Genomic DNA, 23,432 nt, shown 5'->3' with positions numbered 1-23,432 from the left:
ATTGAATTTGGGTTTTAAAAAAACGTTATTAAGAAGATCATGTGAATTGGCCTCAACATTAGAATGTTCTTCACTGGACTTTGGTGGGATTATTCAACAGAAAAATGATTTGAGTGTCAGAACTATCTCCAAATATCATGTATAAAACTGTTTCCTTTGGTCAGTGCCAATGTGCAAAGGGCTTGGAAGGAGAGCAGGGTTTCCCTCTGTTGTCATTCTGTGATGACAGAATAGATGTCTGGTCCACAAACAAGGGTTTCATGTTGGTGGGGTTATTAGATTACATCACTATGTCCCAATTTTCAACATTTGCTCTGATATATCATTTTAAAGTCCTGCTGTAATGCTCCTGCCATGTTGTCATAATATCATGGCTTGCATTTGCGACCCAACAAGTACACCCCACTCAAAGCTTTGATTCGCTGATATAATGCAACAATTACTCATCCTAATATGGCAAAATTCAAAGCTACTTCAGTAAACCGCAGTTCCCATGATTTTCTATGACTGTTTAATTGATATAAGAATGCTTTAAATGTATGGTATGGATTTGACCTTACCATCTTACTACTGTTTGGGATGTGGGACCAATGGCCATTTCTGAATCAAAATCTGTTTTGTGCGTTATGCAAAAAAGATGTCAAGATGATTTGTGGAATCCTGAGCACATGGGAGATGGACCTTCCCTCAGTGCTCAGTTTTTATTATTATTAAAAAAAACCAAATCTGTTTGGGAGTAGGTGATCAGGACTCTACTGGATGAAGGTGTGATCAACAGAAAGCATTTTCTGTTTTCTGAAACTCATCTTGTTGGGCTGAGGGCACCTGTATGTACAAGGACCTCTGAAGATGATATAGGGACTGGGCAGATAGGTATGAGAGGAACTCCAGGCTTAAGGTAGATATGGTGATTCTTTCCCCTTCTCTTGTGCGACTGCCACACTGAAGGTATTTTACTAGATTGCTGGAAGTCTCTAGTTGAGCTAGTCCACTGGGGGTGGGCTTTATCCAGCATCTCACTTCTTTCCAAATAGCTTGAGAAAAAGCCATAACATGGTCTTGATTTCAGTGCAAGGATATATAAGAAGAGTCCTGTTGGATCATGTCTAAAGCCCATCTAGTCCGGAACCCTTTTGTTGCTGGAAGACCATAAGCAGAACCTGAGTGGAACACCATTCTCCACACCTGTGATTCCTTTCAACAGGTGTGCACGCACGCGCGTACACACACACGGGACTCTCAGGTGGAAAAAAGCTATAGCAGATGAAAAATCTGTTTGTCCTGTTTTTAGCAGTTTTCTTTCTTTTTTTGCAACATGAGAAAAACTAGATATTACTTCACCCCCCTGTCAGCCCAACTGAACACTCTCTTCGATGTTAAATAAATAATGACATGAAATGTTAATATCACCGGTGGTTTTCCTGAAAGATCTGGAGATCTGAACACACAGGTCTTGGCACGTAGAAAATGTTGAAGTTTAATTTTAAATGTTATATTTTTGTTTGTTGCGTGGGGGGAGACTGTGCTGCAGTCAGAGTCTTTTTGAACTGCTGCAAACAGCTTCAAAAGACTGTTGCGGTTTGTGAGAACATACTCAGCATTGTCTCAAAGACGAGGTCTGGGACTAGGGAAATTCCCTCTTCCCCACATGCAGATGCTGTGCAAATCTTCACCAGGGTTTGTGGTGCAAACATGCGCTAGACAGGGTGGGGTTCGGTTTCAGTGCAGACACGGACAGGCAAATAACATTTCTCAGGCATTTCTGCCCACCTTTCACTGACATCCTGGAGCAATCTGAATTTCAATTGGGTATTAACTATTGACTGCTAGGCACTTCTCCTTGGAGAAGGAGTCCAAGATTTGATTAAACTAAAACTGCAGATGTTACAGAATATGTCCCCCTGGAGTTGATGTTGGATTCCTCCATCTATATAAGCTACATTGTGCAAACGGCATTTTTCTTGCTTCGAATAACCCCCTCCTAGTCATGTCAGCTCAATGTGTCCCTTACAAGGCTTTATGCTGATCGTTTCTCTGAAGATGGAAAATGCAAGACACATTTGCTCTTTTGGGCCAAGAAACAGGGCCATCAAATCTACCTAGGATATTTTAAATATCAACATGTCTGAGAATTATGGGCCTAGCTCAGGGTGTGGATGGGTAGTCTTCAGCCTTCTCAGTTTTACTTTGTGGGTTTGTTTTTCACTAAAACCCAAAGTTCTACCAACCGGAGCCAGGTGCAATATGTATAAGTACATGCAAAGTGATGGGGGTTAACTGACATGTCTTGTTTAACTGGCCTGGTTGAGAAGAGAGGGGGAGATGGAAACATTGAGAGGAGATAGAAGGGGGATGATTCAAGTCAAACATGAAAATTAATATTTTTAGAAAATGAAAAGCACAGCTCACATATTGAAAATGTGGGTGGTCATTAGTAGTCGGAATGGAGGAATCTATTACACACACACACACACACACACACACACACACACACACGCTTTTTGGAGAATTCTTCCCTGGCTTCTCTAACAGATTCCTCAAAGGCAGCACAAAAGGATGGGTGAAATATCTGCAGTCCGTTCCAAGAACTTGTTCAGCAGGGAGATGCTCTGCTTAACATTATGCTAGGAAGATGCTATTGCATGTGTGTGCATGCATGCGTGTGTGCACACGCGCATGCATGCATGCATGCTTCAGGCTTCTGAAAGATGGGACCCTGTGTGGAGTCCCATTTATTTTCCTTCTGTATCCTCCCCATGCAAAGGGGCTCCTTCTAACTGAACATCCATCTAAATAGCTCCAAATGTGCTCCGCCAGGTATGTGCTGACTGAAGTGTGGACTGGCATGCATAGCTCCATCAGATATGCCGACTTTAGATAGATTTTCTTGCTGGATGAAAGCTAGTAATAATTTCCCGCTCACAACAAAAATGCTAAAGTTTCTACTTAATTCTTGTGTCTCCTAGCCCAGATTTTGTGTGTGAGGTAAAACAACCCTTGAGGCATGAGCAATCCAAAAAAATTAGGCTATTGATTTCATGAAGAGGTTGGCACAAACCTTAACCAAAAAGGGTTTTAAATAAAAAAATGCTTAACGGATATTGTGTCCTGATTTTGTTCTATAGCAGACTTACAGAGCAATCCTAACCATATATACCCAGAAATAAATTTTATTTATTTCAATAGGGCTTACTCCTGGGTAAGTAGAGTCAGGCCCGGCACTAGGGGTAGTCTCGGTGGCGCGGGGCGCCAGGGCGCTGGGCCAGCAGGAGGGTGCTGCATGGCAAAGCCGCACGGAAGCCGTGCTGCATGCTGTGCCCGCCAGGTGCACCCGACTGGCTTGAGACGGCCCTGAGTCTCAGGGCACCCGACTGGCTTGAGACGGCCCTGAGTGGAGTTAGGTTTGCAGCCTTCATTATTATTATCTATGGCAAAATAGTACCACCTTTCAGGAAATATAAGCAGCTACTTGTAGTAAGCAGAGATGATAAAAACGGGGTGCCTTGCAACATTTATCTTTCACTGGGGAAAATGAGTTTCTGCCAATACACCCAACACAGACTGATTATATTGCATTGTTTTCTTCAGTCTTTAACAGCTAGTTTGGCTTATCGATTGAGTGTTGGTTCTTGTATATTGGATAAGGCCCCTGCACATTCTGTTACAGAAAACAAGGACGTGTGAGAAGGATGAATTCTAAAAGTGTTTGTATTTATTAAAGCCCAAAGCATTCTGGAAATACATATTTCCTTCTTTAGGGCTCTCCAGGCTACATTTCCCATCAGCAGCAGTGAGCATGGCCAACCAGGGATCTAACAACACCTGGGGGGGGTAGAGCATGAGACTCTTAATCCCAAGGTCGTGGGTTTGAACCCCACATTGGGCAAAAGATTCATGCAATGCAGGGGGTTGGACTAGATGACCTTCCAACTCTACAATTGTATGATTCCATGAGGGGGCCACAGGTCCCTCATTCCCATGCTATAGGGGCATTCCTGAATCAAACTGCTATAGAACACAGTCTCTTGAAAATATCAAAAATCATTCCTGTTTCTATTTGTAACTTAAGGCATAGGACTGTGTCAACAAAAAGGAACAACCAAAAGGAACAAAAGGGATAATAATAATAATAATAATAATAATAATAATAATAATAATAATAATAAATTTATACCCCACCCATCTGGCTGGGTTTCGCCAGCCACTCTGGGCGGCTTCCAACAAAATATTAAAATACAATGGTCTGTTAAACATTAAACGCTTACCTAAACAGGGCTGCCTTCAGATGTCTTCTAAAAGTCTGGTAGATGTTTTTCTCTTTGACATCTGGTGGGAGGGCATTCCACAGGGCGGGTGCCACTACCAAGAAGACCCTCTGCCTGGTTCCCTATAACTTGGCTTCTCGCAGTGAGGGAACCACCAGAAGGCCCTCTGCTCTGGACCTCAGCGTCCGGGCAGAACAATGGGGGTGGAGACGCTCCTTCAGGATATACTGGACCAAGGCCGCAGGAACAGCTGGCATGGAAAGTCAAGAACTGTCAGGGCAAGCTGGTGGCAAGTGGATTCCATCACATCTAGCTGTCCTGTACTATGTCTGGAAACACAACTCTGTCAGAACAGAAATTGAGTCTTCATCAATGTTTTAGATGTCTAAAGAGTTGTGTCCCTTATCACATAGAAAAACAATGTGAATGTTCCTCCAAATCTTGAAGTGGTGGTGTCCCACTAGGGAAAAAAAGTATATGGGCAGTCACATAGGAATGGGAGAGAAATTTGTTTCAATTTGCATTGAAAGTGAACTTGCCAAATCCTCGTGTAATAGAATCATAGAAGGGATCCTGAGGGTTATTTAGTTCAACCACCTGCAAAGCAGGAATCATTTGAACAATGTGAGGCTCGAACCTATGACCCTGAAATTAAGAATCTCATGCTCTACCGACTGAGCTATCCAAGTGTTCTGAAACAATATTTGAACAGAAACACAGCCATCCTTTGAAATCTGCACTTCTCTGAAATTTGCAGTGCAATTCTCCAGCTAAATACTGTGTGCCAAAAATGCATATATTGAGATAATGTCACTGGGTAGCCTTCCCTGGACTTCAGGAGTGAAAAAAGGAACAAAGCCCAGCACCCTGGGAAAAGGAGCTGCTTTCTTTTGCCTAGGATTTATTGCAGCCAAGTTGCATCCCACCAATAAAATAACAGGTGCTAATGGTGCAGTTTGTCAGAGAGTGAGTGCTACCAGAAAAGCTCCAACTGCCCAGCACTACTGATATGTCTCACATATTTTGCATGCTGTCGATGAATTAGATTTCGCACCTGGGTGTGTGCAGTAGGGGTATGCAGAGTACACCTGTGATGTCGCCTTGGAGGAACAAGGCGGCGCTAACTCAAGTTCTGGGCTTCCAGAAATCTCCTGCATGTGATTTTAAAATTCAAATTCTGAAGCCTGATTTCTTTTAAAAAATAAAATAAAATAGAAAAGTGTGTACTTTCTGCTTATCTCTAAGCATATACCAGAAAGGGAGGGGGAGGGAGCAAGAAAAGGTGGGGGGAAAAGGAAAAGAACACAAGTTCCTATTGGACCTTTGGATGAACCAGAGTGAACATATTTTCCCTGTCTCTCCTGAAGCATCATGATTCACTTTGGGGAACTTCATTTATATGCACATCATATGCAATCTGACTGACTCCTACTGTACCTTTGAACAGATCCAATCAGATGCCCATATGCATGTAAATGAGGCTCCTGGAGCTGTGTTCTCAGCAGCGAGGAAGAGGAGTTAAAGAGCAGCGTCTTCGGGAGACTTGCTACTGTGACAATCTTCTACTAAAACACACACACACACACACACACACACACACACCTCCCCACCTCTCTCTCTCTCTCTCTCTGATCTATTTTTATTTCGTTTCATTTAACTTCCCAAGCCAGAAGAAAGACCCCGCAACTCACTTCTTTCCCACACAGCAGCAATTCATGCGAACAGGGATGATCTGCAAAAAGGGGAAGGGATACAAGGCTCGGTTTCTCTCCCAGCCTTCGAAAACAACGCTGGTGTCACAAGTCAGTGAGTGTAAAAAAGAAAGAAAGAATAAAACAAACAAACAAACATTCTGCAACTATTGTCTGAAAACAGGCAAAATAATTAAAATTATTATGGAATAATCACCTCGCGTGCAACGCCCGCCCGCTCTTCAGAGCAACAATCCAAAACAGCTCGCCTAAAGCAGGCCCAAGGGCAGAGGTTCTGTATATCATTCAAAGACCATCTGTCATTGAATGGCTGGAGCCTCTTCCCGGTGTTCAGAGGGCAGGCTTGAAATGGAGCCTTGGCACTCCTTTTTCCATTTGCTAACAAACAGCAGTGATGGCAGATAAATATGGCAAACAATAGGCGCTCCTAATGAACTGGAAAGGGATATGGATTTTTGCATCCAGCACCAAGAAGTTCCTGTTCCTGTGCTAGGCTCCAGGGATTCCCAGAGCCTGGTTCTGCCATGTGGCTGAACAGGCAGACATCTGCAGCCTGGGCTAGGCTTTCAAGAACTCAGCCAACCTGCTAAGGGGCTCATTTAAATAAGATCCAATTTAAACACACATGCGCAGAGAGAGAGAGAGAGAGAGAGAGAGAGAGAGAGAGAGAGGTTATTTTGGTGTCCAGGAAATGATAAAAGCAACATAGACAGACACACTGGTATACAATAGTAATACAAACAAACACACACACACAGGATAAAATTTATTTTTTGCATTGCATTTTTCAGGTATTTATGTCAATATCTTTGCAGTCAATAGTGGTGGATCCTGCTACCATGCCACACAGCATACAGCACCTTTGTTTTATTTTCTTAGGGGATAAAAACCAGGATCTAATTTCAGGTACAGCAAAGTACACCTTGCATGTCAAGCCAGAATAAATATAGCACCAGTTCACACATTAAGGGGGGGGGGAAACCCTAACATATTAAACAGCCATTCCAAGTTGTTAGTGAGCATCTTTTGACAATGGGGAAAAAACAATAACAAGAGCCATGAAACATAGGGTGAGATCCAGTGCTGCCATTTGGCCATCTGCTGCCATAAGAAAAGTTGAGCCAATTTACACTGATTTTTTCATCCCCTCTGTAACCTCTTATCTCTCCCCCCTCCCCAAAAAAGTGTTCCAGAGGATTGGGGGCCTTCCAGAGCAAAATGGAAGATGGTGTGGAGAGTTGCAGGGGAAACTACACCCCCCCTTTTTAAAATGAGTGTAGGGGGTGCCAATGTGGCACCTTCCTGTCAGCATCTCCTATGGTGCCCACAAAAAGTCTCAGTAAATATCTCCTCAAAAATCCACAGGGCATGAGAGACAGTTTGCTCTTCCTGATCAGCTTCTGTTTGCAGTGGCTTGACCTCTCCTACACGTGGCTTGACCTCTCCTACATTTTGTGACTGGGGCCTGTAGCACTTTTGAAAAATGTCCCCTGGCCCAAAATGGTCAGTGGCTCCTACAATTGTGATTGCCTCAGTTGGATCAAAAGCCATCCCTTGAACAGAATAGCAACACTGGATTTAACTCGGACATTGGATTTAAGCCACTGTGTGAACTGTGCATCACAAATAATCCTTCTATGACACAAGAAATGTAATCCACAATAGCACGGAGGTAGGGCCCTCTTCCATCCATTTACTATTTTTTTATTTTAAAAAATGTTCTATACAAATTATTCTAGGAGGATTTTTTTAAAAAAATATAATGAACCAAAGTGGAACATTTCAGTGTTCCCAGAACAGATTAGAGGGGATTAAAGATCAAGGGAAGGCAGCTGGTCAGTTTACCACACATTGTTAATGTGGAAATGTGCCACAAAGATAGAGCATGGAATATGGCGGCAAAAAAACCCTTGCTATTAAGGAAAATTTAAAGGACAAAATAAAGGATGCCTAAAAGGATGCTACAAAAATATGTACAGTAATTGAATTAGAATAAGTTGTGTCCAATTAAATGATGTCAACGTACTGTAATGGTTAAGTGTAACTGGATATATGGGGTTGAATAAAAATATTGGAATCAACTAAATCTCATGTAATTTGCTTGGAAAGCATAGAGTGGAATTAAGCACCTGTTTGCATTTACCCTTTGTAATGGTATAGTTGTAGTATATACATAAGAGCATAGGAAGCTGGCTTATACGGAGTCAGACCACTGGTCCTGTGTCTATGCTCATGACTCATTGACTGGCTGTAGGAACCTGAGGGTACACAATGGGTGCAACTATAGCCACAGAACTTTCCTCCATCCAAATGAATTGAATTTCTCTTCCACCCCTAACTCCTAGTCTTTGCAATACTAGTATATTGCTAGGAAAGGTACTTTCTAAATTTATTCATTTCCATATTATTTTTTTAAAGTGTTATAGGTTTTCGGGCACTTGTTCTTTATCCATTGCCTTGCAGGATTAAAGGGTTGTCGCCTCCTCCCCTCTGCCATGTTTTACAGAAGAAGCTGGCAATTTTGTTGTGCAGTGGAGGTCTGGAGAGCACCCCTGTCAAATGCCACCGCTGCAACTCTTAAATATTTTACATGCCAGTGTAACTCTACTTTCAATTGTTCTTCTGCGACTGTCTGGAGTGATTCAGGATGCTGAAGCAGCTCGTTGCCATATAAATATTCACAGAGTTTGCAGGCTTTGCAGTAAATATATCAGAATCCGCAGCTGCCCAGCCCTGTTGCTATTGATTATTCCTAACTAATGCCACACAGATTGAGAAAGCTGGGACTCTGTTAGCATGCGGAATCTGGATGGTGGCACCAGATCACTTCTGATAGCTCAAAAGAGTGGTTGGACCAGGAGGAGTATTTCTTGTGTAAGCGCTGGAAATTTTGTTTCCCAGGCCTCCCTGGAGCAAAACGAGTTGATCTTCAACTTCACTGTCAATTTTTATTGTTACTTTTATCTAAGCAGGAGCCTGGGGAAACCTTGATCTAGTCCAGAAGAGTATTTTTCCTAGTGGTGTGTCAAAACCTGTCCTTAAAAGCCAGATTTTCACAAGAGTAAAAAGACTTCACCTGATAGTCTCCTCAGCTCCCCACACTTACAAAAAGGCTTTGCACGGCTTTTCAGGAAGCTTAGCTGCAGGGGAGGCTGAAAAATGACTTGTAGAATCATAAAAAAGCTCACTTACAACCTCCCTTGGCCACCTCAAATTAAAAAGAGCACAAACAACACCCTGAACCCAAGCCATAAGAATTGCAATTATATTTTCTCTCTTTCTCAAATGCAAATTCCTTTCTCATTAATTTATATGGAATGGTTAAAAAAAAAGGAAGGCATTTTTGGCACAGCACCCGTTTTCGCCCATGCATCCTGGGCATCTTGTGGAATTGACAAGACTGACATTTTCATCTGTTTACTGCTTCTTGAACATATTTGACAGACATAGATGAAGACGATTTATTATTATTTTCTGTCTGTCTTGCTCATAACTGTCACCATCCAGAATGGTTCTCAGCCACCTAAGCTCTGTACACTGCAGCCATGAAAATAATAGACCCAACGGCTTGAAGCTCCAACAGACACTGGGCAGTCTGGCTTCTCCTGGTTGTCCGGCCATAGATTTCTATAATGGCATTATTATAGTGAAAGGCCCCCCCCCCCAAAAAAAAATCGTGCATGGAACTAGTAGCATTTCAGAGGAAGCTTCAAGTTCCTCTTACCTAGCAACCTCCATTTCACTTCCAGGATATTTCCCCACACCACTGGTGCCAACGTGCCCCATGACCACTGACTTCTACTGAGCACCAGGCTATCTAGACAACCATACCCTCCAACATGTTGAGTCCCAAAGCATGTCTTCCCATCTGTGCTCCCACGCAAGTCATGTGACCTGTGATGGATCACGAATCTCAAAAGACATGCTTTTTCCACAGGGCCATGCTCTTTCTGAGAGCACGGTGCTTCAAAACACACATTTTGGGGTGCTGCGCAAGATCACGGCCCTGGAAAAGTGCTTTTTCGGGGTGAGATCTCAGCATGAAATCTCAGGAGATCATGGTGCTGTGGGAAAACACAGGATATTCCAGTTTTTCCAGGACACTTGCAGCGTATGGGCAACACAGGACATTTGCAACCATCGTGCCGGTCAGGTGAGTCATTGTGTGGTTCGCATGCCTATTACAGACCAAGTTATTTATGTGCCTAGTGACTGAATCACCCTCTACCAGGATCCCCCTGATGCTTGGTGGAGCATCTTCAGCCATATACTCAAGCAGATTGGACTCAAGCCTGCTCGTCCTGTAGAAGCCTGGCATGGACAAGCCTGTCCATGCTATACTAAGAGCCAAAATGCAGGTACAGTCATACCTCGACATCCGAACAACTCGACTTCCGAAGGTTTCGACTTCCGAAGTCGACAACCCCAGAAGTCTTTTCCTGCGCCTGTGCAGAAGCGCAAAATCGCACTTCACGCATGCGCAGAACAGGCGCTTCGACTTACAAAGATTCGACTTACGAAGACGGCCGCGGAATGGATCACCTTCGTAAGTCGAGGTACCACTGTAATATGAGCCATATTCAAAGCTTGTGTTCCACCTTCACCCCACACATCACATATGTTAGTCCATTCACAGTAAGCTTTAGCAAGCTGTTAAGTGTGCTAACATTTGACTAGGTCCATGTCTTTAGTCTCAGGAGCAGCCAATGTCATTCAGGAAATGCTACAACTTGAGGCAGGCATGGATTATTATTAATAATAATATACTTGATGCATTACACTTCAGGATGTAGAGAGGTCCTTCCTTCCTTCCTTCCTTCCTTCCTTCCTTCCTTCCTTCCTTCCTTCCTTCCTTCCTTCCTTCCTTCCTTCCTTCCTTCCTTCCTTCCTTCCTTCCTTCCTTCCTTCCTTCCTTCCACATTCAAAATCCAGTTGTCCTCCCAACAGCCTTAAACTAATACAGTCTAGGAAAACCATTACCATTTAATGCTGCTGCCTGTAAGTCTAAGCCAAGAAGAAGCCTATTCTCTCTCTCACCTGCTTATACACAGGCCTTGCCGTCTACTGGGCTTCCTAACTTCATCAGTTTTATTTTATTTGCAGTATAGCCCTGGCAATGTTTCCGCTTACCAATTACATAAAGCCCAAGTAATCTTTGAGGAAAATAAAGCTGCCAGCACCACAGGTGAGCGGCTCACATGCTGAAGTTTGACAATTCGCATATTAGAAGTTGATAAGCAGTAAGATATTGTTTGGTGCTCCTCAGTCTCAGGGGTTCTTTTGTTCTGTGGCTGAGACTATCTGTGCGCCACAGTGAGTCAAGCAACAATCTCCCCTTATTATACCAACTTGAAACCTAAAACTATTTATGGCCACACACCTCCATGACACAAATACTGCATTTATTACAAGAAGCTGTGGGGATTTATCTGTGCCACTCCAGCCTCCTATGTGGGCTCTATTTTCATTCAGTACAATAGCATGCTGTTAACTCAATATGTACAGTGAAAACAGCATGAGCAGGGGAACCTTTAATCCTTGTTTCTCCAAATTATATTATGCTTCTTCCTTTATTTTCTGTTTTTTAAAAAAAGCAAAACAAAACCCAAGCCCTCCTTATAGCAAGTAGCGTCGATGCTGCCCACACCCTCCCTATAATTTTATTCAATGGCATTTCACATCTTAGCTGGGCAGAAAGGGGCATCTTCTTCCTAGGAGATTAAATGGGTCACCTTCAATCACCTTTCTGGTGTCCCTTGAAAAATTCGTTTAATCATAACTGATAAAACAAATGCCACACAACCCAAAATTAAATTAAAATCTCTTTGCAACAAGGAAGATAGCATTAAGACATATCTATCATGGTTCTCTGTCTCTGCACCCACAGATAAACAAAGAGATTTATAAAGCTGGAATTATTGCAGTGTTAAAACAGGAAACCGACAATATTGAATTAAACTTTCTATATTTGTCGAAGGCTTTGCAGAATGTAGTTAGAGACCACGCTGGGTAGACTTTACAAAGGCTCAACATGCATTACAGATAAAACACAAAATGTTGTACTAAGCCTTAAGTAACAGAGCAACAAAATCAGTATATTCTGCGGATACTCAATTGGTTCCTGTCGTGACTCTGTAGGATATGAATTCCGATGGAATCTGCAGTAAAATTAAGACTGGCTCACACAGGCTCAGGGTCCCATGTGGACGCTTCTAGTCTCCCCAGTGCATTGTGGGAAAACCTGTGGTAGTTCCTGTGATCACCTGCATTAAGTGTAAGTTTAAATCAACAGCCATTACTCAAAGTACTATTAGCTTTGGTTATAAAATATTAGAAGGTTTTCAGACATCAGCTTTTAGAATCCTTGGGATGTTCTGGTGATCACCCATATGTATTTCCTTTCTATTGCACTATAGTGGTGAACATAGATTGTCATGTTAAGGATGGAGAAGAATTCCATTTTGTTTACATTTTAATGAGAAACTACCGAATTCACATTTGCGGATTGAAACACAGGTATTCGCAGTTCTCAAAAGTTTGCGATGCATTTCTCTAACAAACCAATGCTTACAAAAATGTGTAAATTGGTGTAAATGTACTGCTCACAAAAATGGGTATCTTAGTCAAAACCGCCCCCCCATGTGTTTATTGGAAGAAAATGCTGGTGAATTTTTGCAATTTTTTTTCCCTTTTAAATTGCAACTTGCTGTGGAAATGCGAAGAACTGAATTTGGGATTGGACAAATGACCAAAATGAGAGGAGCTGAAATTGAGAGAATCACCCTCCTCCAGCTATGATGTGTGGCAAACTCTGTGACAATGGCCAAAGATTATCACAGTGTTCCACATTACTGTGGGGATTCTGGTAACTTTGGGGGTTACCAGACCTTGTAGATGTGCTCATTGTTCCCAGTTCCTCTTTGACCATCCATTCAGTCTCTTGCTGATCGATTTATGATATGTCAATTCCCTTAATATTTCGGGGTGGGGGTTAGGGTGTAATTGCTTCTGTCAGTTGATGTCTCTCTCTCTCTCTCTCTCTCTCTCTCTCTCTCTCTCTCTCTCTCTCTCTCTCTCTCTCTCTCAGCAGGGTTGTTGTTATTTTAAATAGGCCTATGCTTGAAAATATATTAAAAAACCAAGGGGAAGATACAAGGGCAAGGCAAGCATCCTTAGAGAAGTTAGCATTAATAAGCAGCAGGTCTCTGATTACTTTGTAATTGTGAACAGTAGGAAGGGCAGCCGGCAGCAGACATACAGCCATAGGATGACTCTCCTTATAGTGAGGTGTGTGGGGAAAAATATTAGTGGGGTACGGCAATAAAATCTTGGATACTTGAGGGTGGCAAGCCATAGCAGGGCTGCTCCAACATCATGGCATGAGCGAGAGGAAGGGTTTTCTAAGCCCAGGGTGAGAGGCCTTGGGGGCAAATGCAACCCTCTAGGGCTCTGCCTTTCACTCAGTGCCCCACTCAGACCCCACCCCTCACTGACCTGCTTCTCACCCTCCTCAAGTGTTTTTCTCTGGCTGCCAGGGGTATCCTTGGATTCTGATAATTCATCTTGCTTCCATGGGAAAGGAATGAAAGTGTGTGTGTGTGTGTGTGTGTGTGTGTGTGTGTGTGTTTAAACCTCTGACTTTCTGAGAGGGTGGAATGTAGCCAGCTGTAGAAGCCGCCTTTTCCGTACAATATAGGTATCACTTTAATGTAGTGGCATCTACCCTTTGGAATTCGCTCCCGTTACATTAATAATAATAATAATAATAATAATAATAATAATAATAATAATAATAATTTTGTACCCCATCCTCCCCGGCCGGAGCTGGGCTCAGAGCGGCTAACACCATATAAATAATACAACATGCATAAAAGCAAGCAATCAATCGATTAAAATGCATCCCAAAATTAATTCCAATAAATTAAAATTAAAACTGAACAAATGACAATCCTCAGGTTAAAATGGAAAGCGGTTGATACTCGCCAGGACCGACTGTTCCCACTGATATTATAAGGACCTGTGAGCGGGCTGGGAAACCTCCTTCATGCGTGTTTTTTATGCAAAGAGAAAAGGACTCAGACTGAACCCTGACCAAAGGCCTATGAGAAAAGTCCCATCTCTGTTGTCTTTTTGGCTCCTGCTAAAGGCCTTCTTCTCTCAATAGATCTTTTACGTGGGCCTGGCATGAGCAGTGTTAGTATACTAGTGCAGTGCCTGCCAAGGCTACAGAAGATCATTTGCTTACAAAGGCTGTACATAGAGGTAAGTCAGGCCATTTCAGAGAGGGCACTGGGTACAGTCAGTACTTTTGCATAGGTACAATTTTCTTGCTCACCCATTGGCAGAAGCCATCTCCCCACCCACTTTCTCCCCATCAAGCACAATTTTATATGCATTTACCATGTTCCCCTCATTTGCCTCCCTACCACCCACCGCAGCTATTTCCCTGCTTAACCCAGTATCTGCACAAAACTTTGTAGAAAACTAGGAGGGGTACACATATGCACAATTCATTTCATATCAGAAGTATACAGATTATCCCCTGTCTGTAATGCATGGTTGGGTGGACGTTGGGGGCAAGTTTCAAACTCCCACCCTATATTTAAAAGGAAAGGTGGGAGTTAGAAACTTGCCCCCAAAGTCAGCTCTACTGTGCACTACAGAAAGGGACAATCTGCATATTTCTGATTCCCCTCCCTTTGAATGGACCCAGTGCCAAGAGACATATGGGTGTAAACATTTATTTTTGCCACGTGGGAATTTCTCTGGTTTGGTTACCAAACTGTTCCTCTTCATGATCCTGGTCTCAGTGCTGAAATAAAACCTGAGATCATAGAATCATAGAGTTGGAAGAGACCACAAGGGCCATTCAGTCCAACCCCCTGCCAAGCAGGAAACTTAGCATCCACATTGCTTACCAGCATAGCTTGAGTGAGAGAAAACTTTCCTCTAAGAATACAGCCTCACAAACTTTTTGTTGCCTTAATTATCAATTTCTCACCTTTAAAATACCTGTTCTGAGTTTCACATAATTTCTGTCTAACTTTCTATAACAATAAATATGTATTTCAATCCTTATTGGAAAAAGGCAGCCTCTTGCACTTTTTACAGTATTGTAGTTTTTGTGGTTAATTGCAGCTGTGTTCAGATTTTGAAAAGGGACCCAGGAACCTTTATTCTTATGAGGTGATTTTCAAGTGGTTGCAGAAATTGCAAAGCACTATGACACAGATAACACTTCTTAACATGTTTTTCTGGGTCTTTCCTCTTATGCTTTATGGCCAGTAGGGGGAGGTCTGACACAGGAGTTCCCCCCGCCCCCACTCCACAAGGCAATTCTTAATCTCCAGTCACTTTGCTGTCTTCCACATGAAGAAGAGCTATCTGAACCAGGACAGATCTTGCTACCTTGATGAATCAGAGCTGTCACTCAAACCAGAGTGCTAAATTATATTAGCACAAAGGCAACCACTCAGCTATTTTAAACTGTGTCTTTTTAGCTGCCGATAAATGAAATGAAAAATAGCATTATATCTTAGTCACAGGTGTCCTTCTTCCTAAGCACTTTCACACTGCTTCCTACTTTTCCGTTCTCTCAGCCATGGGGGTTTACTGATTATATTCTAAATGTTTGTTTATTTTTGATTCCAATTTCAGCCTTGCAACAGGAATGGGTGCAATCCTCATCAATTGAAAATGGATGGAATTTCTGCCATTACTTTTAACAGGATGAGGAGATCCATTGTTGCCTAATGCTACCTTTCCCCTTATTTCCTGTATACAATTTTGAAGGAATTCATCTTTCCTGTTTGATCAATCTGCATCGTTCCATGTCTTTGTACAACCCCTCCGTCCTGAAGTCTTAGTGCATATTACAATAAACAGAAATTGAAATTCCTAATGTATAAGACATCATATCCTCCAAAACTTCCATAAGATAAAAATATTCCTACTATGTTTGGTGGAGCTGTCCATAGTACTTTGGATCCAAGGATGCTAGGAGGAGACTTCTTCCTTTTACGAAAGGGCTGTTTTCAACTTAGCAGAAGAGTGTTGCTTGGTGAAAAAAGATCTGAAACTTCTCATTACCTCAGTCGGTAGAGCATGAGACTCTTCATTCCAGGGTTGTGGGTTTGAGCCCCACATTGGGTGAAAGATTCCTGCATTGCAAGGAGTTAGACTAAATGCCCCTCACAGCCCCTTTCCACTCTACAGTTCTATGAATTCTATGAAATCCAGAGAAGTTCCTCAGTTTGCACAAGATGAAGCCATTCATTCTAGCTTAACTGCTAAAAGCATAGCACAAAAGCCCCTGGACCTATCTGCAACTTGGCAGGTTTCTTAACCCGAGGCATCCATTTTGCGCCTGCAATTTTCAGACCAATTTCTATCAAAGGGGGTAAGTGATATTAAGGGATTCCTTCAACATGAACTTCAGCTTCAGCTTGCAAAAAAAAAAAGCTTGTGCTTTCCAGATCATAGTTCTCTTACACTTCTTCGTCCTTCATGCCTGGCACAAATCAGTTGCATGGGAGGCTGTTAGGTAGATTCTCCCTCATAGCTCTTGTGTAATGTTCAGTCTTTGGTCAACAGCCAACAAAAGGGATATCCGCAACAGTGGATCAGCCGTTTAGCTGGCTTTTCTAGATACCTTTGTATGTAGATGGTATAGCCATGAGGCTCTCGTGATTTGCTGTGGGATGCAAGGCAAGAATCTCATAAGGTTTGCAGAAACAAAGCTTTTAAAATGGTGTGCAACCAGAAAAATGATCAAGGCCATGGGCTATCCCCTTTCCTTAAGATGACTTAAATACATAGGTTCCACCAAAGAAGGAATGGGCAAGTAATGGCCTTCAAGTCAGGTGAGCTCTATTTTTTTTAATTAGATCATGACCCCACCAAAAACATTTTCAACTGGTAAATCACAGATTGCTCATGGTTTCTCTAAAACAATAAGAGCAATGGCAGCATAGGTTGGATGTTCAAAGGATGTACTTCCTGTTTTAAGGTTAGGTGGGCGCATCATGCAGCTTCCCTATGTGCATCATATTTCTTTGTACACTTTTGGAACTCACACATAAAAGAAGATGCATGAGTTTTGCACTTCACATTTCACACTGGAAGCACAAGACGAGTGTGTTGCTGCCCTGCATCATCTCCTGGTGCCTCTTTGCACCCTGAACGGTCCTAGGAGTTCGCCCAGTACTTCTGTGCCTTTTATCTGCAAAGGATCTCTAAATATATATCTTAATAGGCTTTGTTTCTAGTCATTTACTGTTGTCATGGTATGGATGAACCCTTCCCAGTGCCGTCTTCCTAGAAAGGAAGCCTTTAAGATAACATTTAGATTTTAATTACACAGTGAAAGGAAGAAATGTGCTGGTATAGACAGTCTTGTGAAATCAGATAAAATGTGTCTTTTGCTCCCTTTAAAATTGAAACAAAGCTTCAGCTCTCTACGTGCTTCCTTGAGCATCTTTTCCTTGCAGCCTGCATGGCTGCGCTATGAGAAGCAGCACCGTCCTCCCCCTGTTCACCAAGTCTCTTTATGATTTAGCAGTGAGACTTGTTTTTGGTCCTCCGCTCCCCACCCCCTCCTCCCCATTTATCTTTCCTGCCTCCTCTCCACCTCTTCCATTTCCCTTTGAGTCTTGCCTCTTTAAAAGTTTTATAATCATGTGCTGCTCACATATTATTCATGCAGGCACTCTATAAGACTCTTTTAAACAGGCTGTGAAGGATGGAGTTCACTCTTGGGCAAAAGGTTTCGGAGAAAGGTGACTTTATTACTCAATGAAGCACTCTGCAGAATATAGATAAACTTTTGTGCTGCTGGCTAACTCTCTGCTCCTTTTCTAGCTCTGCCGACGCAGACCTCAATCTTTGCTAACAAGTTCAAGTGGCTATAGACTGTTTACCTGACTCAAACCCTTTGTGGAGTTGTTGAAATAAAGCATTCTTGCCCCCTAGTGGTGTCGCTTTGCTATTACCCCCCACCACAGTACTCCTATTGGAGAGAGATTGAAAATGGCACACACATGTTGGAGTGTGGCTCCCTGTGTATACCTATAGTGTTTGGAATTTAAGCGTGAAATCTACCATTAGGAGGCCATGTTCAGGCAATGCAAAACACTCTTGTTACATTTAAATGACTAAGGTTGCAATCCTATGCATTATGAACTCGATGAGACTTCCGAGCATATTTTATATTATTTGCAGATAGGATTGCACTGCAAGATGCATGAACTACACACAGTAGAATGCAACGTTATGCATGTGTTCCACTTCCTATGCTGGTGGCAAGTTGCAGGAGTAAATTGCTTACGGTACCTGCGTTTGGCTATTCCCCAAAAGTGGGATCTCTGGAGACGCAAAGTGTTTGGAAATATTTTTAGTTTATTAACAGATATACAGATTGAGAATAGGTTTCCAAAGTGTAACATAAAAATAAGGGGCAAGACCTAAAAACAAAAAACAAACAAACACCCCTAAGAACTGACTATGGTCAGAAGCCATGAAATGTGTCAGCTCAAAAAATAAAATAAAATGGAAAGTTAAAGGGTGAAAAGAAATACAAGGACAGCTTGGTCAGCAGGCAATCTGAATGGAAGCATTCTTCCTGTAAAAGGAGGTGAATAGACACTGCAAAATTTTGTTGTAGATCCCAGTTGTTCCTTCATACTATTCTTCCAGGACCCTGAGCTACGTATGTGGTACCGAATCAGTGGCTCATGCCTTTCTGGCTTGCATTCTTTATAAAGACTTGAGGAATGAGATTATCACCCCCCTCTTATTGTCCATTCCGGGTCGCCCAACCACTGCCACAGTGTCCTTTCTCCTGGCAGATCAAGAGGAGCAGCGAAAGTTGCAAGGTTTTTGGCTGGGGCAATCAGAATAAGGTCCACTATTTGACTGCTGATTCAGGACCCTAAAGTGTGTTTTATATAATCGACTTTTTATTTCTGTTCTTTGTATATTGCATTGCTGTTTTGTTGCCGATGGCTGACGCAAATAAAGATTCATTCATTCATTGATTGATTCATTCCTATGTGATACAGACACCAGGCAAGCAGACCACTCTGAGTGCATGCTCAGCATCACTTGAGAGAAAATGGTGACTGCTTACTGCTGTGGAAAATGCAACCCAATGTATCAGCTGATGTGCTAGTAAGAATGGGGCACCTGCATGTGAGGTTACAATGTTCAAGTGAGTAACTTGAACATTGCATGTGAGGTTACAATGCATATGAGGTTACAATGTTCAAATGAGTAACTGTGGGTGTTTTTCTTTTTCTTTTAGTCCTATTGAGTTCAGCTGAGGAATTTCCAAATAAAATGTTAGTAGAAGATGGCAGCCTCAGGCTGAGCCTGTACTCACACCTTTGCTGTGCCAACATGGCTCCTGAAGCATCAGAAATTGGAGCATGACAAATAGTCTCTGTTTAAGCAGGCACTGCATGGTGTTGGATGGATTCATGCCAATATTGCTCCTGACTACTCTCTAGGTGTTCACTCTGCAATTTACCATGTTTGCCGAGCAGACAGATGTGGACCAGGCATGTGACACAGTATGGTTCCCTTGGGTCCAATACTCATTTGACTTGATGCACACCAGACATGGAGCTTTGGGCTAGTACAAGCCAGACATCAGTCAACCTGGGTACCCAAAATGATATTCATACATATTCAGATTCAAAGGAGTTTTAACACAGAAAGATACAGCCTGGGTTGAAATGCTCAGGCAGGCTACACTATGCTCTCACCCTTAGGAAAACTGCTTCCACAGACCTCCTCCTTTATGGCGTTCGTTCACATTATGGCTGTAACTTGGATGTGTTCAGCTCAAAATATTTGTTTTCATCTTTGGTGGCCTAGACATCCTATGGTGGGAGGGGGATTATTGGTTTGTTTTTGTTTCTATTATGTTCGTGTTCTCATTTTGTATTTCTATGTTGTGAGCTGCCCTGTTATCCTTGGATGAAGGGCAGTATACAAATTTAATTAATTAATTGATGATGATGATGATGATGGTGTTGTATGCCAAGTGTTACCTTCCACTATGTGCTTGAGGATCTTCAGAGGAGATAATCAAAGTGCTACTGTTTTCAATACAGAGTTCAATGCCTACAAGAAACATAATCTTCTTAAAATTTGCCCCCTCTTAATGGAAGAACTCACTCCCCAATGAAGCCTGGAAAGTTTGCCTCCTTGTTGATTGTTTGAACTTCTCAAGAAGCTTTTTTAAAAGTTTCACTTGTGTTGCTGAGGGGGCTGTGGATAGTTTTTGTCAACGTGCGTTTTATTGGGCTATTGGTGATATTGTCTGTTTTACTGCATTTATTGTGGGATTCATTGTGTCAGTTTTATTTGTTGGTCAGCAGCTTTGAGACAGTGACCTACTTTGGTCTACAAAGCAGAGGAGTTTTCACATCAAGCTGTCAAGGTTGCCTTTTTTCAAACCAATTGGCCTACCCAACCTGGTGCCCTCCAGATGTTTTGGACTAGAACTCCCATCAGCCCTGGGCAGCAGCACCATGGACATTTGATACTTTCACGTCACCATTTTCCATACAGGTTTCCCAAGAACTGGTCTTGATAGATACTGTCCTCTTGTGTAAATCCATCAGATGCATTGCAGGTCACCTGCACTTTATGGCAAGTGTGGATTCACCCTTTCACTTTTGCAGCAACGAAGGGGAATAGTATCCCTTTGTGAACTTCTCTCCATCTTCCCTCCACTGTCAGGGGTGGACTCAGCAGCAAAAACAATAAACCACTCGAGGCCAGTGAAGTCAAATATTTATTGAAGGAAACAAACCATAGCTCAGGCCTAGTGGTCTCAGTTACTCTCTTTTGGAGGTCTTGCCCTGATGACTCAGTTGCAAAAACTGTGCAACAAGAGGAGGAGACTCCCTGGCTTCTTCAGTAGATTCCTCTCCAGCTTCCACTTCTGCCTCAGAGTCTGAACTGTGCTCTGCCACAGCCTCTTCCTGCTCACTAAACCCTGTCACCTCTTCTGCTTCTGACATCTACTCCTTCTCCCTCTGACCACTTGTTGTCATCCCACCTCCAATCCCCTGACTCTGAGCCTTCTTCCGCTGGGGGTTCCCTAGGGGGGGTTTCCGGCTGGTGCCTGCCACCACTCTTCTGCATCCAGTCAGTCCACGACACCCACCTTCTCCCAGCTCTACCAGTAAAGGCATATTGGGAAGAAGCTGACGATCCTGTATTTTAACATTGTATGTCTGCTGCTTAGAAATTCTGAATATTAAGCGGTATATTAGTACCTGAAATAAAACTAAAATAATCATAAATCAGTACAATACGACTTTGAAATCAATAAATTGTAGCAAACCTTTATTTACTAGGTATGTAATCTGTTAAACGGATTGACCGCAATCATTTTAATCGCCCTTCTTAGTCACACTTAAAACTTTGAAATAAAGTCAGCAACTGAAACCTTGTCTGAGGCTCTGGCATACTGTCGTTTGCATTTTGATTTCTGTGATTTAACTGAAGGCACCGGCTGTCCCTGCCAAATATCTGCAACCTGTCAAGGGACCTAAAAAGAAGAAGAAGAAGGTAAAAACTGCCCAGAGCAGACAGAATTATGAGGGCTGCCATGGCAGTGGAACCAGCACATCCCCAAGTATTTAGTAATAAAAAATCTGTTGTTCTTTGGTCGCCAGGATTTAACAAGCCTAATCCCTGAGAGAGGTGATAAAAATTCATTAATCTAATTAAATACTTCTTATTGCCAAAGTGACTTTGTAGAGTAGCTTTGCTGAAGGATAAGTGCAGAGTAAAATGGAGTCCCAGCAGAGAAGCAAACGTTAGACTTGAGCAAGCTAGTACATGCTTCATTAAACTCATAATTATCCTTTGGTTCTAAGTAGCTGATAATATTTAATGAGCATCTGAGATAATTTAAAAGAAAATGTTTACTAATGAGAAACAAACAGGGGTATGGAACAGTGATATCTGGGGTGCAATAACCATGTATCTTACCTGATTATTGCGTACTAGTGCTTGTAGGAAGGAGGAGGGCTTCTTTATTCCTTCAGATTTGTAAATCCTGCATTGTTAAATAAATTAAATAAAATCTCACTGAAAGCTACTGGGATGTTCTAGCAGAAACAAAAGTTCCCATGTAATCCTAAGGCATATCTTCACTACAAATTTATATTGGTTTTTATACTAGTTTAACTGTCATGTCTGCTCACCAAGAGCCCTGCGAATTGCAGTCTAGTGTGCATGCTGATAATTCTCTTTAGTGATCCCTTCGTCTGCTGTTCACAGAGGAAGGGAAAGTCTGTTAAAACAGTTTAAGTTACAGGATAAGGTAAACCTATTTGTGTTACTGGGAACCTGCTCTACTTTATTTTGGTATGGAAATTTCTCCTGCTATGTTCAGTTCTAGATATCTTTTAATTTTCATCTTGGGTTTTATTATTCTATTTCGTTACGTTCCATTACAATTTAAACATGTATGTGTGTTTGAAAAAACATAGATACAGAATGAGTAGATACCAGCCCAGATTTTAATGTAAGAGGTTTGGCAAATGTTAAAAAAGTATTTTAATGTATATTTTAAAGTAATGATTGCTTTGGGTGATGGTTAGGAGTTTGAACTGGAGGAGAACCTTGATACCCAAGAGGCTGCTCATAATTTCTCTGCCACTTTGTTCTAAGTCATTGGAACTGGTGACTAATGGCAGGAGCGGCCTTTGGTAATATGGCGCCCTGAGCAAGGACAAAATTTGGTGCCCTATTATTGTTTTCATAATGATTCCTTAATTAAAGTCTATTTGAACTAGTGGCGGGTATTGATTGGAACAGACTTCCAGATTACTTTGGCATAAAAGAATAGGTTTGGCTTCATAGTCAAGGTCTTCAAGGCCCCTTTCATATGTTATTGTGGGATAGCCAGAAAGGGAAGACCTCTCTGTCACAGGCTGATCCCCCATATACTCACTTTAGTGGGAGCTGCTGCCTGGTATTAAGAACAAGGATAAGGGCAGAAAATGTCACCTGACTAATCCAGGTTCCATATGGACACGGTGCAATTTCTGTCAGTGTACGGGATTTGAATGTGATTCGGTAAGCTGCTTTGAGAACCTCTTGGAGCTATGAGTGAAATCTAAAGAATAGATATGAAATCTAGCACTACTAAAGCTTATGGTTCATTAGCATGCCATGTTTGTCTCACATGCATTGCTTACTTTTATTATTATTGCTATTGATATTAATTATTGGTCACTTTCTTAAACAAAGAATAATGCAAAGTGACTTACAACAATAAAATAAATAAATAGCACATCTATAAAACAAAAACAGAGTAAAACCTAAAACTCATTCACACCATATTTTTTTCATGTATAACACGCCCCCGCATAGCCAACCTAGCAGTTCGAAACACGAAGTGCAAGTAGATAAATAGGTACCGCTCCAGCGG

This window comes from Zootoca vivipara, chromosome 3, assembly GCF_965207765.1.
Source record: "Zootoca vivipara chromosome 3, rZooViv2.hap1.1, whole genome shotgun sequence".
Lineage (NCBI taxonomy): Eukaryota > Metazoa > Chordata > Lepidosauria > Squamata > Lacertidae > Zootoca > Zootoca vivipara.
The sequence above is the reverse complement of the archived record's forward strand: the minus strand, read 5'-3'. Positions refer to the sequence as shown.